This window comes from Ambystoma mexicanum, chromosome 2q (genome assembly GCF_040938575.1).
Source record: "Ambystoma mexicanum isolate Mex_15411 chromosome 2q, UKY_AmexF1_1, whole genome shotgun sequence".
Classification (NCBI taxonomy): Eukaryota; Metazoa; Chordata; class Amphibia; order Caudata; family Ambystomatidae; genus Ambystoma; species Ambystoma mexicanum.
The window spans coordinates 1,179,337,630-1,179,349,969 of NC_090924.1; the positions used below are offsets into that span (position 1 = coordinate 1,179,337,630).

The following is a 12,340-nucleotide window of genomic DNA, read 5'->3' on the forward strand; positions in this document are numbered from 1 at the left end:
CTTCGTTTGCAAGGAGGTGATTTTATTGGCTAGGGCCTTTTGTATACCCGTGCACCAATTTTTATCCTGAGGCAGGAATCAGGCATCTGTACAGGAATTCTACCTCTTTCAGAATTACAAATAGCTCTTTAGTATTAGATTTGGTTTGAGAGATTCGGAGATTATATGAAGTTTGTTTAGCCAAGATAATTTCTTTTTTGTACTGGGAGGCTAGTTTGCTCAGGTTTTCCTTGTTATTTTCTGAGGGATATGATCTCCAGATTTTTTTGCAGCATCGTTTCTCCTTTCTGATAGCCTTAGGATGGGGAGAGAACCAAGTATTCACATGTTTGCGAGGTTTGCTCTTTCTCATCTTCAGATCTTCACTCTTACCTCTGACCCGAGCTGCCGCTTGTGTCCCTTTGGCAAATCCTTTAACAGGTTCTCCAATGTTGGTTTAATCTTCCTGCATCTTAAAGACTAGAGACTAGAATGTATCCACAGAAACCTTTGTATTCTGCTGCTTAACAAGACTTTGAGTCTCTGTGAACTGCTGTTTAGCTAGGATTGCGTTTGCGACTTTAAACGCTTGGCTGTGTGAAGAAACTGCCTCTATAACCTTAAGCCCAGCTAGTGTTTCACTAACAACTGTTTTTCTTCCTAAAAGTCTTATCTTTTTTGGTTTTGGTAACTAAATACAACAACTGTATATCTTTGTGTGTGTGCCAGGCTCTGTTACTACCGATAGTACGGTAGAACTGCCATTACTAGCAAAATGCTGTAACAATTGTAACCGCAAGCGGTCGAATCCTAACCCTGCGCCTCCTCCCATAAAACACATGAGTCAGAATAAGAACCGGAGATACCATGATCGTCCATACCATTTTGGACCGATTCCTAGTGCTCTATGATAGACAAGTATGTCGGGAGGTACCCACTCAGCCAACCATGCAGCCTATGAGCAGTGCAAACACTACCCATGGTCTATGAGGACTCTCAGGATGCAACTAAGGAGACCTCAATTGACAATCTCGACTAAAGAGCCAAGAAGCTGTGCATGACATCGTTAGATACACCACGACATAGCAGCGTTAGACATGAAGCACACGTGCCATCTGCACATCGGGACACAAATCACACACCTGAATACACAAAGAACATAAACGGAACAGTCCTATAAAATAGAGGACAGATACATATAAATACTGCCTTTTGTTTTTATTATTTTGTCATTAGCTTAACTGCAGCAACGCAGAAACCGCAAGAAGGAAGAGATCCTGGATAAGCTTGCAGATGCTTACCTGCAAATTAACCTATGGAGCTGCGGGAGCACCTATGGGAACTGACAGAACCAATGTACCACTAACGTATGGTGAACTATTGAATAACATGAAACATGTAGAAGCCATGCCATGGTTTAGGAAAATCACAGTAGGCCACAACTGTCTTTGGAAGAGCTGAACTGAGCTGAATTCAGACTGAACAGAAGAGCAACCATGTGGGACAGGGCCAGCTGCCAAGGTCACCAAGATACGAGTGACATTCCATTCCCTGAATGGCTGTAACACCAGCTGCAATAAAGACATTTAAACCCACAAAAATTGGTGCAATTCAGAGCTCCAGAAGCCCAAAACACGATCTCTGAACACGTGACTTAGCAGCGTTAATGATGAATCGAAACCGGCACTGGGAAAGAGGAACGGTCTCACGTCTCCAGACAGAAGCTTGCAACAAAGTCGTTGCAGCAAGAGACAAGCTTTGCATGATGTGAACGGGCACTCGCATAGACTTTGGCAGAGCACGCATGTTACGATGCAAACACATAGTTGTTCTTATTACCTTGAAGAGGTACACCTTGAGCTCAGAATCATTCAGATCCCAGGTCTGGGGAATGTCAGCTCTAGCCAATCACAATTCACAACTCTAGGGGTGGGTAGCAACGGGCAAGAACCAGTGATCGGACCCTCACACTGAAACATTGTTTAGTAACAGCAGTAATGGGGTGGGCCAGGCCTGAAATCTGACATGGGAGAGCCAGTAAACTAACACATTTAGGGTCCGCTATAAGGGAACTACCACTCAACACCCAATCCCAAAGGGTGATACGTTTTCTGGAGAATGGTCCAGATTGTGACGTCCTCATGCCGCAATACTCTATCAAAACTGGCGTGCGAGCCAGATCTCACTGAGATGTCCACAGATTTCTTCGATCCTTGCACTGATCCCTGTTAGTTTTGCCTGAAACGAACCACAGTTTGAGCTTGCTGTCTGGCTGGGCCTGCGTTCCTTTTGGGAAGGGAATGAATTGAGCCTTCCACGAGTTCTGGGTCTGTGAACTCCTAGTAGCCTTCCAACCCACCTCTGAGTTCATTCTCAACAGGTTGATAGGCAGATTATGGTTGTCTGCGCCACCCAGCCCCAAGCTGACCCCTTCGCCGCTGAACATGAGAGGCTGTGGGACCCTTGCGCGTATATTTTAAGAAGAACGGGAAACGCATACCCGTTTGAAGGCTGTCAGGAGCTGTTTGGAAATCATCCCTCCCAGAATCAGCGAGTGTGCAGGCAGATCAGAACGGGAGGTGAGCACCTTGATGGGGGAGCTGGCAGCCGAGCAGCACCAGTGCAGCACAGAACGTATGTATTGATCCAGACTGACAGTAATTGTGGGTGTGAGGGAGAGTGTTGAGTATTGGGAGGTATTTTGTATTGATATTGTGTATTGTCAGAATATTGTCTAGTATTTTAGTAGGGACTGGAGCGGAGGTAGAAGTACCCTTGTCTATGTTTAGGTCATATTCGGTCTTATACGGCTTGGAGGATGAGAGTTTATGAATAAACTATTCCTGTGGATTGGGCGTTTTAGCTCAGGTCATAGATGACGGTATTCCTGTGAGGGTCATCTGGAGCTATCCTAGATTGCGGAAGGTGAATTGACTGGTTAAGGCTCCTGGAGAGAGGCATTTCATGCGTTAGGCGACGCAACAGGTGCAGCTCGATCACAAGAGAATATTGGTATACTCTGCTCTGGAGAGCGGGAAGACAGCTATTGGGTATTGCGTGGGGTTGGGAGTAATGGGTCATTTGTGATGTGCACAATATTCAATCTCCTTGCATTGCATTGATAGCTTGGTGATGTCACCCTTAGGTTTGCACATAGGGCACATAGTTTTGATGGTGAGGAGCTAGTGTTGAGAACTTGGGATCGGCAGACGAGGTGAACCAGGTGCGGTCCCCGGAAGGCGCATGCGCAGGATTGTGGTGGTGTCCCGGAGAAGGCAGTGATTGTGAAGGAGGGACGGTGTGCAGAGAATGCCTGGTAAGGTGCAGAGCCAAAGAGGCTCATAGAAATTGGAACATATTATCATTGTATTCTGACCCTTTATTCCTGAACATCAGATTATTGAAAGCCTCGACTTGAGGTCATGTAAAAAAGGTATTATCATGTATCAAGGGTGCAGTGTAGGGATCACTCCCCTTCAACATTTGTGTAAGACACTTCCGGCTTACAAAGAATGAATATGCAAGTATAGCATAGAATGGTCCAAAAATAGCAAAGGTAAATTAACAAAATCATGGCCGCCTTGTGGCAGTTTCTCCAAAGACGTGCAGCAATCGCTATTGATACACATACAGAGCACTTATAAGGGGAATAAAGTGACTAAAGCATGGCTAATTTGAGATGTGGCACATGTTTCAGAAGGGAGAGGGGGAAGTGTCAGTGGATGCTGAACCAGCACGAGGTGAAGGAGGAAGGGTATCATCCCTCTGCACCTCCACCTCCCCCTCTGAGTGTGGTATCTGATGACACAGATGATGAACAAGGGATGCACCCAATTAGGAAGCTGAGAGCAGCAGATGGATATTCAAATCCGACATACAGGCCACCACCATACACTAAAGTGGACAGCCCGAAAAGTGCAAGAGGGGCTACAGAACACAAAGGAAGATTTTGAGGGAATAAGCATGGATGGATATAAAGGGATCTGAAGGAGAAGAAGAGACTGGAAAGGGAGATGAGGGGGGAGAAAAAGAGAGTGATGTAGAAGGCAGAGAGGTGGAGGGAGATAGCAGAGCTAGGAAAATGCACGTTAGCAGAGTGGGAACAGAGAACGTTTCAATTGGATAGACTGGCGAGGGAACAAGCACGTAAGGAGGAAGATGAGCAAGCAATAAGAGCAGTAAAGAGTCAAGAAGCAATTGCCTGGGAAAGGAATAAACGTGGGGGGGAAGGAGAGCAGAACCAGATAGCACAAATTCACATGGCAGGAGCGTGGCAGAAGGCTGCGGATTAGGCCTAGGCTCTTGGGCAGGACAAGCAGATACAATCTAGTAGAAATTGACCTCAGCATAAAAACGAACGCAGACTCGACATCAAGGAGATTACCTTTTTCTGATGGATTCTGTAGCAAGATGGGCACAGGATCTGACAATGACGACAAACACAGCGGAGATGAAAAGGGGGAAAGAAGCAGGTCACCATCCACCGGGATAGATCAGTGGGCATCATGGGAGTGTAGGTACGCTGGACAGGAAGAAGGAGGGGCTGATGCAGAAAAGCATGCGCAGCAAGCAAACGACAGGTGCACCATACACAACACATATGTCAACAGACTTCGGGACCTCTCAGGTCATAGGAGGGAAGAAACAGCGATAACATGTTTTAGAGGACGATTGTCGGGGGCTTCAGACTAAAGCAAACAAGTACCTACCCTAGAACCAGTAGACATATGTACAGAGATTCAGGACAAGAGAGGGCCAATACAACTTAGTCTGTACCGAAGGCCCCCGGAAGAGTGGGCGGCATATTCACAGATGCCACTACTCGAGAGGGGAGGGGCGAGGCCTCAGTATGTGACCTGGAATCACACTGACAACAAAAATGTCAAATGCAGGTTACCTTCTTTAAGTGCAGGGGCTGGGAAGTGAATTCATGAGATGGAGAAACTGACAGCGGGTCACAGGCTAGCAGTGGGTGATGTAAAGAGGTTACTGGGTTTGGTACTGAGTGATGCAGCTGATGACATATGGAAGAGAGCGGGGTTCCCAGGGGTGACAACACAGAACACGGCACATGATGGGTCACCATTTGCAAATTGCTGAGCAGCCGTTTGGCATGCACTACAAACACAATACCCAGACACATGCGACATCGGGGCGATTATGTCACGCAAAATGCGTGAGGACGAATACCCTGTTCAATATATTCAGGAGATTCATGAGCTTTGGCACCTTGATAGTCGAGAGCCTTGGGACAAAACTATAGCTATATTCTATAACGTTTCAGCACAGGGCCTGCCAGAGCCAGTACAAAAGAGCTTGAAAACATTGGTTGGATGGAATCAAAGGGATGGCCAGAAATCCTGCTCACAATAGTACACCATTGCAGATTTTGGCAGGAGAAAGTTAAACTAAAAGCAGAGGAAATGAAGGCAGATGAGGCCAAGTTAGTGCAAAAGAAGCTATCCAAGTATGCAATGGAAGGGGCGGTCATAACCAGCCCCACCCCACAGGCACCAGCACCTCAGCTGCAGTATCAACTCCCACAACAATACGCACCAGCCATGGGAGGGTATATGGGGCAGAGTAGCCCACAGCAAGGATTCCGAGGAAGGTTCCAGAGGGGGCGTGGCTTCGGGCCACAGGCGCATCACAATCAAGGGGGGTTTCCGGGATATGGGCAACAGATGCCACAAAACGCATTGGATTTTTCAGGTGATTGACGAGGACAGGGGAGGGAACCACCACTGTGCTGGACCTGCGTGCAGCTAGGACACATTTTGAGAGCATGCCAATTCAGAGGGGCACAACAGAATTGGGGGATCAGGGGCAGCAGGCTTATCAAGGGGGGGCAAGAAGATTATTATATTCAGGGCTAGCAGCAACAAGGGCAGATACAAGGCACATATCAGCAGATGCCTCACGCACAAACATAGGCACCAGCACAGATACAGAAATAGGCACTACTAATGGCAGCACCCCTATCACAGTATTTGCAAGCACCACAGATCAGGGGAAACACGCAATAGCTTGCACAAAAACAAGACGATTGCACAGCAGAACCCATTGACACAATGGCGACAGTACAAGTCAGGCAACTGGGAGGGGTCACCATGGTGGGGAACAACCCCTGTACAGGGAATAGACTATCAATGTATCCTCAATAGGACTGCCCACAGACGAACTTGATGTGCCCCATCCTGTCGGTCACACACAATCCTGCAGAGGAAACTCACATAGAGATGGCGATAGGTGACAACACTTTTTCCTTTCTTGTTGGCACTGGGGCGACTAGGTCATGCATCCGGAAAGGGACATTTGCGTTGTCTGGTGATGCCATGAACACTCAAGGATTCTCTGGGGCTCAGGAAGTGGTTCCTTTTACTGATAACAACTCACTATCCATAGGTGATCACGACTTATCACTACCCTTACTTTACTCTTGGCAGACACCTGTAAACATATTGGAACGTGACATCATGAACAGACTAAACATGACAATTTCATTCAAGGATAAGGGCATAATATGCTCAAAACCAGGTATACGCATGATGAATGTAAGGCAGATTAATCAGGCCTATTGTGGACGCAAAGAACATAGGGGGGGTGCCAGTGGACCAGGAGATGTTTGAATGTGGCACAGATATTGCCATTGCATGGAGGCCAGACATTGCAGGGAAGGTGTGGTGAGTACCAAGCGAGTACCTGTTCAAGTCAGAGACACCATTGGATGAGCCAGAGGGAATGACAGTGTCCAGAGAGATTGAGGCCGTGTTGGCAAGAGAGGATTGGATTGCAGTGCATACAAAAGATGACACTGGGAGTGTGTGGAGAGCAATCATTGCAGTTGCAGAACGATGCAGGCTAGCAACAGTGACAGAGTGACACAGATGAGGATCTCTTTGGGGAAGAAAGACTAGAAGTGGAAATAATGTTTGAAATGAGTGTAACATTCTGGTTACAGATTCATTACAGAGAGGTGCCACAGAGAATGGCGATGGCACTGGAGGCGCCGCCCACATTCTGGGAGGAGGACATGGCCAAGGTACTAGACAGTTTATGGACCACAAGTCCTTATGACGTGGGATGCATAAAGAGCATAGGGGGAGTAAAAATGTAATTGAAGCCAGGAGCAATTTTACCAAGAGTAAAACAGTATCCCCTGACCAAGGAAGCAGATGAGGGCATTTATGAGACAATCAATGCCCTCATTTAGAGAGGCATTCTGGTACCATCAGAATCTCCATTCAACACAGCAGTATACACTGTGCGCAATGCCAACGGGGGGTCATGACATTTCATTCAGGATTTAAAACCTCTTAACGGCATTGTAGAAGAAGAGTATCCAGTGACAGCAAACCCAGTAACAATTCTGTGTGGCATTCCAGTGGAAGCCACCTGCTTCACAGAGATAGACCTCAAGAAAGCATTATTTTCAGTGCCACTACACCCAAACTCACAAGACCTAACCAGCTTTATGTACCGAAACCAGAAGTGGAAACACACTTATTTGCCACAAGGGTACTGCGAGTCACCATCTATCTTTAACAGAGTGATCCCGATGGATCTGGGCAACATAGAGACAGAAAGCATAGTCCTGCAGTATGTGATGACATTTTGATTTGCAGTGAGACAGAAGACCAGTGCAGGGAGGACTTGGTGCACATGCTGACAGCTATTAGGGGGTACAAGATAGACAAGGCCAAACTACAGTACTGTCAGAAGAAGGTGCTCTACATTGGACAGATGATATCTAAGGGTGGCAGGCATATTCTCCCAAATAGAGCAGAGACAATATTTAACGCACTCCAGCGATTACTGCAGAGCATGGGTTTCTGACTACAGCTCATACACCAGGCCACTGTTGACTGCATTAAAAGAAGCGCAGAAAGGAACAAAGACACTGGCATGGACAAAAGAGATGTCTGAGGCATTTGAGGAATTGAAACAACCAAAACAACCAATATGCACCAGTATAAGGACCCCAGACTAAAAAACGTAATTATTCCTGTTCTCACACACTGACGTGTGGTAATGAAAGCAGTACTGACTCATAAAACAAGCATGGGCCATAATCCAATTGCTTACTAGAGTGGTCAGCGGACCCAGTGATGAGAGGACTTATCCGTGTGAACTATCATTGGCTGCTGTAGCCTTTGCAGTGGAAAAATAATCTGCATTGACAATGGGGTGCACCACCACTCTATTTGGCACACGCCCTGTTTGCGATACTGCATAGGCCAAGGAGCACACTGACTACACAGAGAGCATCATGGTACGAGGTCATACTATTAAATGTAGGACTGTTGATAGTGAGATGAAGAACAGTAAATCCAGCACTATTTTGTGGCAGACATCCTCAAGCCAGGGGACTGTGCGCATTACTTCACAAAGAACATAGAGCTGTTCAGTGAGACTCGCAAGGTGAAGGAAGATGCATTTGAGGGGGGAGATGTGCTGTTCATGGACGGTTCATCAACTATTGATCAAACTGATGGAATCAGAAGGACTGGAACTGCTGTAGTAACTCTGAAGGAACACTGGACTAGTGCGATAGTTATGAGTGCATCATTACCATCTCATTATTCAGCACAGGCAGCAGAACTAGCGGCTCTCATATTAGCATTAGAACACAGTGTGGAGAAATGTGTGATGATTTATTCTGACAGTGCTTACCTCACATAAACAGTACACTCAGGATTGGTGCAGTGGCTAAGAAGGGGTATAGAAGAGCAGGTGGGTCCACAGTACAGTACACGCTCTTGTTAGACAAACTGATTGAAGTGATTGCATACCGAAAGGAGCAGGTGCTGGTGAAGTGCCAGCCCCCCACAAAAGGGGAAGATGTTATCGCAAGAGGAAACGAGGCAGCAGATTACAAGGTAAAGTGTGCAGCGTACTTCAGGGAGCTATATGAACTAAAAGAGAGACCAACGCCACCAGGAGGCATGTGGAACATGGTGATGAGGGAGGGTTACAACAACATCCAGAAACACGGATTATGGTATTGCAGGTGGCTGCACCACAGGGTGAGAAGGAATTATGGGTGAAAAGAGGATGTTCCATGTCCCCAACCGATGCCTAATGGCAACAGAACAACACAGGGAAAGTTGTTATGCCCTTAGAATTACTCAACAGCATAGGTACAATTGCATTATCCAGCACATACAGGGAAGGAATTCATTGCTACACCCATTGGAGAAACGTGGTTTTGCCCAAATTTGAATGAACATGTAGCCAGCTTCATAAGAAACTGCTTGACTTGTCAGCAGTTCACAGCAGGACATACACTGAGAGTTGTGAGAGGAGCCATACCAAGACTTGAAGGCCCATTCCTGCATCTCCACATAGATTACGTGAACATGATCCAAGTCTGTCACGGGTACTACTACATGATTGTGGTTGCCCATTCTCAAGGTGAGTGGATAGAGGCTGGACCCTGTTCACATGCTGACGCCCTCAGGGCAGCAACATTTCTGGTCTGGGAAGTTTTCCCACAATGGGGTGTGTGTGAGGTCCTGCAGTATACTAATGGCCCTCACTTCATTATTGTACTGTGTCAGCACATCACAACCCTGCTTGGAATTAAACACAAATTCGCCTGTGTGTACCACCCACAAGCAAATGGGATGTGTGAATGCCTCAATGGCCTCCTGAAGGAGTGCACTGCTAAAACTCACCAGAGCACCAAGGACAATCTGGCTTAACTGTTTGAATTGCGCAACAAACCAGAGTCCGACCACCATTTAATACCCCACGAGGTGCTGACAGGACGGCGCATGCATCTTCCCCTGGCTCCTCCCACCAGGGCATCAGGGCATTGAAGGATTGTGAGAACAGTGTGGATGTGTTAGGGCAAGACATGTTTCAATATATAAATGCCTTGGTTTTTTACCGCTTATTTTATCCCTCGCCAGATACAGAGGACCCAAGAAGAGCCTGAACACAACTAACAGCCAGACTCTGATGACACAGAACAAAGTATTGAAAGCCAAAAGTTAGTGCAAGTGTTAGACCTAGTTCTCCTTAAGAACTTTATGTGGAGCTGGAATGCACCTAGGTCCACGGGACCTCATGCCGTTAATGCCGTAACTGACTCGGCAGTACGACTTGAGGGGAAAACTGTGTGGAATCACCTCCAAGACATCAAGCCCTACAAAGCAATGGGCTCTCCTGGCAACAGAGCAACAGTAATCAACAGGGCCAACATTGAGGATCTTGATTAACTACAAGTGTGTGCAGATCTAACTGAATTAGGAAGGCCTGGCCATCCTATGGTCCAACACTCCCAAGCAGCTGAAGTAGCAATTGGAATGCTTGTGCACATTGACAGCTGAACCACTGTCTGTTTGTTTCTCTTTTCTTCCGCACATGCAGGTTGATGCATATGTTGTTAGAATTGGATAGGGAATCATCCTGATGTTACCTCCCATTGATCACCCGAAGCACTTTACCAACCAATGTGTGCACTACATAAGAAGACCCAGACGATTCAGAGCCTGATCCCCTGAAGTATACTTCCTTGTATTTATAGAACATCTGGCCCAAGCATACCCAAAACTTGAACAAAGTGCATACCCTGTTCTGCCCACACTAAGAGATCCCTCAGTTAGAAAGGTCTGGGAGGAGGTCTTTGCTTTCGCCATTAGTGAACACCGAGTACGTGGAGCTTGAGGGTACTAACAAGTACTAACAAAACAACACCTTTCTTTGCGATTTTCAGATGGGTAACTTCATCATCTCATCAGCTGCATGGATTAAGCAGCATAAGTGTTCATGTCTGATGCAATAAAAAAACGTTTTAACCATGGTATGTATATTAATTCCTACTGGAGTGCTGGGAATTATATTCTGGCAGCTCTACATGGCAATGAGTGCTACCGCTGTATCCTCTACTAACATTATCCCAACCCAGGCAGGAGGAACTACCATGTCAGGTGGAAGAGAAGACAGTTCTGATAAGGTAAGGAGAGGTAAGTGCAGTGTTGGCACAGCCATGAAGGGAGTTGATATGTATCTCACAGACACCGCAGGAGTCACAAACAACATGTGGTATAAACACATGCACAAAGTTGTTTGGGAAACCACCGTGGAGTGCTTCTTGTACATTAATTGCAACTGAAAAACCCACAGCAAGATCACAGTGCCTGATGCACCTTGTGATGGTCCAAATGAGAGGAAGATTCCAAGGGAAGACAGCTACATTGAGATGGATGTCCAAAGAGACTTTCCCCTATAAAGATGATTGCATAAAGACACTAGACATGATGAACAATTATTGGCAGCTACATGAAGGACTGCAGTACATCACTGATGGACCTGAGAAGGGAGAGACCAAGACTATTAAACTGAAGGATTTGCGCTGTCCATGGACAAGAGTAAAGGAGATGGGGATTCCAAAAGGGGCACGAGCGGATAAACACTGCGCTTCCCGAGCTCCTGACCGAGACAAATTTAAAGCACCAAAAAAAAGCAGAACAGCCTTCCCCAGGACATGCTGATCATCTCACGTGGTTCGGAAATGGGGTATGGTCAAACCGATCCTTCCTCCTGACCCAGAGCCACTAAAGACCGGAATACATCCAGAGATTGGGCAGGCCACGAAGCTGCAAGGCCCAGCCCCGCACCAACTCCGGCCAAGCACATCACACAGAGTGCCCCTGGATGCGAGCCGCGGAACCGGCTGAAGCGCAGCAACCCACCTGCCATAAGGATGCACGGGCCGGGGAGAGATCATGAGGGCCCGACCCGGGTAGAATCCAGCCCAGCAACGCCGTCCATCTAACTAAGCGGCCACCGGACCGGAGACGATTCCGTGCAACGGCATCATCACAGTGAGCACCTGGGAGCCACCGAGCTAACGGCCATCAGCTGCCACCCGCTCCTGACAGGACACGGCACTACGGGAGCAAAGCGGAGAACCAGACACAGTCACCACGCAGCGGGGAAGGAAGGGGACAGCCCTGTGGGATGTATTGACCCACTCTGCTATACTAGGCGGCCTCGCTCTGCTATCTATGGTGTGAGAAACAGCAAAATGGCAGAAAAACCCTTGTGCGTGACAAAACCTGCAAAACCACATTTTTTCAACACACAAAAAGATGGCTGCACAACCTGCCACCCATGGTACATGTGTGGTGGAACAGAGCACACGCTGCAGAAAAAGTGCCAGTGGACTCCATGACAAGTAAACATGGAGTACAGAGGGAGAAGCAGCGCTTTGCAAGTGAAATTCCAAAATTTGCCTGTAAAGGACATTTACTTTGCTGCTGAAACTTCCAAATGCCTGTACATAACACGTTCGAAAACTCAAAATCTTGCTTGGCACTAAAATTCAGTTCATCTAATGAAGCGGTGTGAATTT

The 12,340-nt window shown here is 47.1% G+C and overlaps 1 protein-coding gene across 2 annotated transcripts in view; it reads left to right on the forward strand.

The window, feature by feature from the left end:
* CACNB2 (calcium voltage-gated channel auxiliary subunit beta 2) overlaps positions 1-12,340 on the forward strand; it is a 1,556,216-nt gene that overhangs the window by 142,754 nt on the left and 1,401,122 nt on the right. The gene's annotated exons all lie outside the window — the stretch shown is intronic.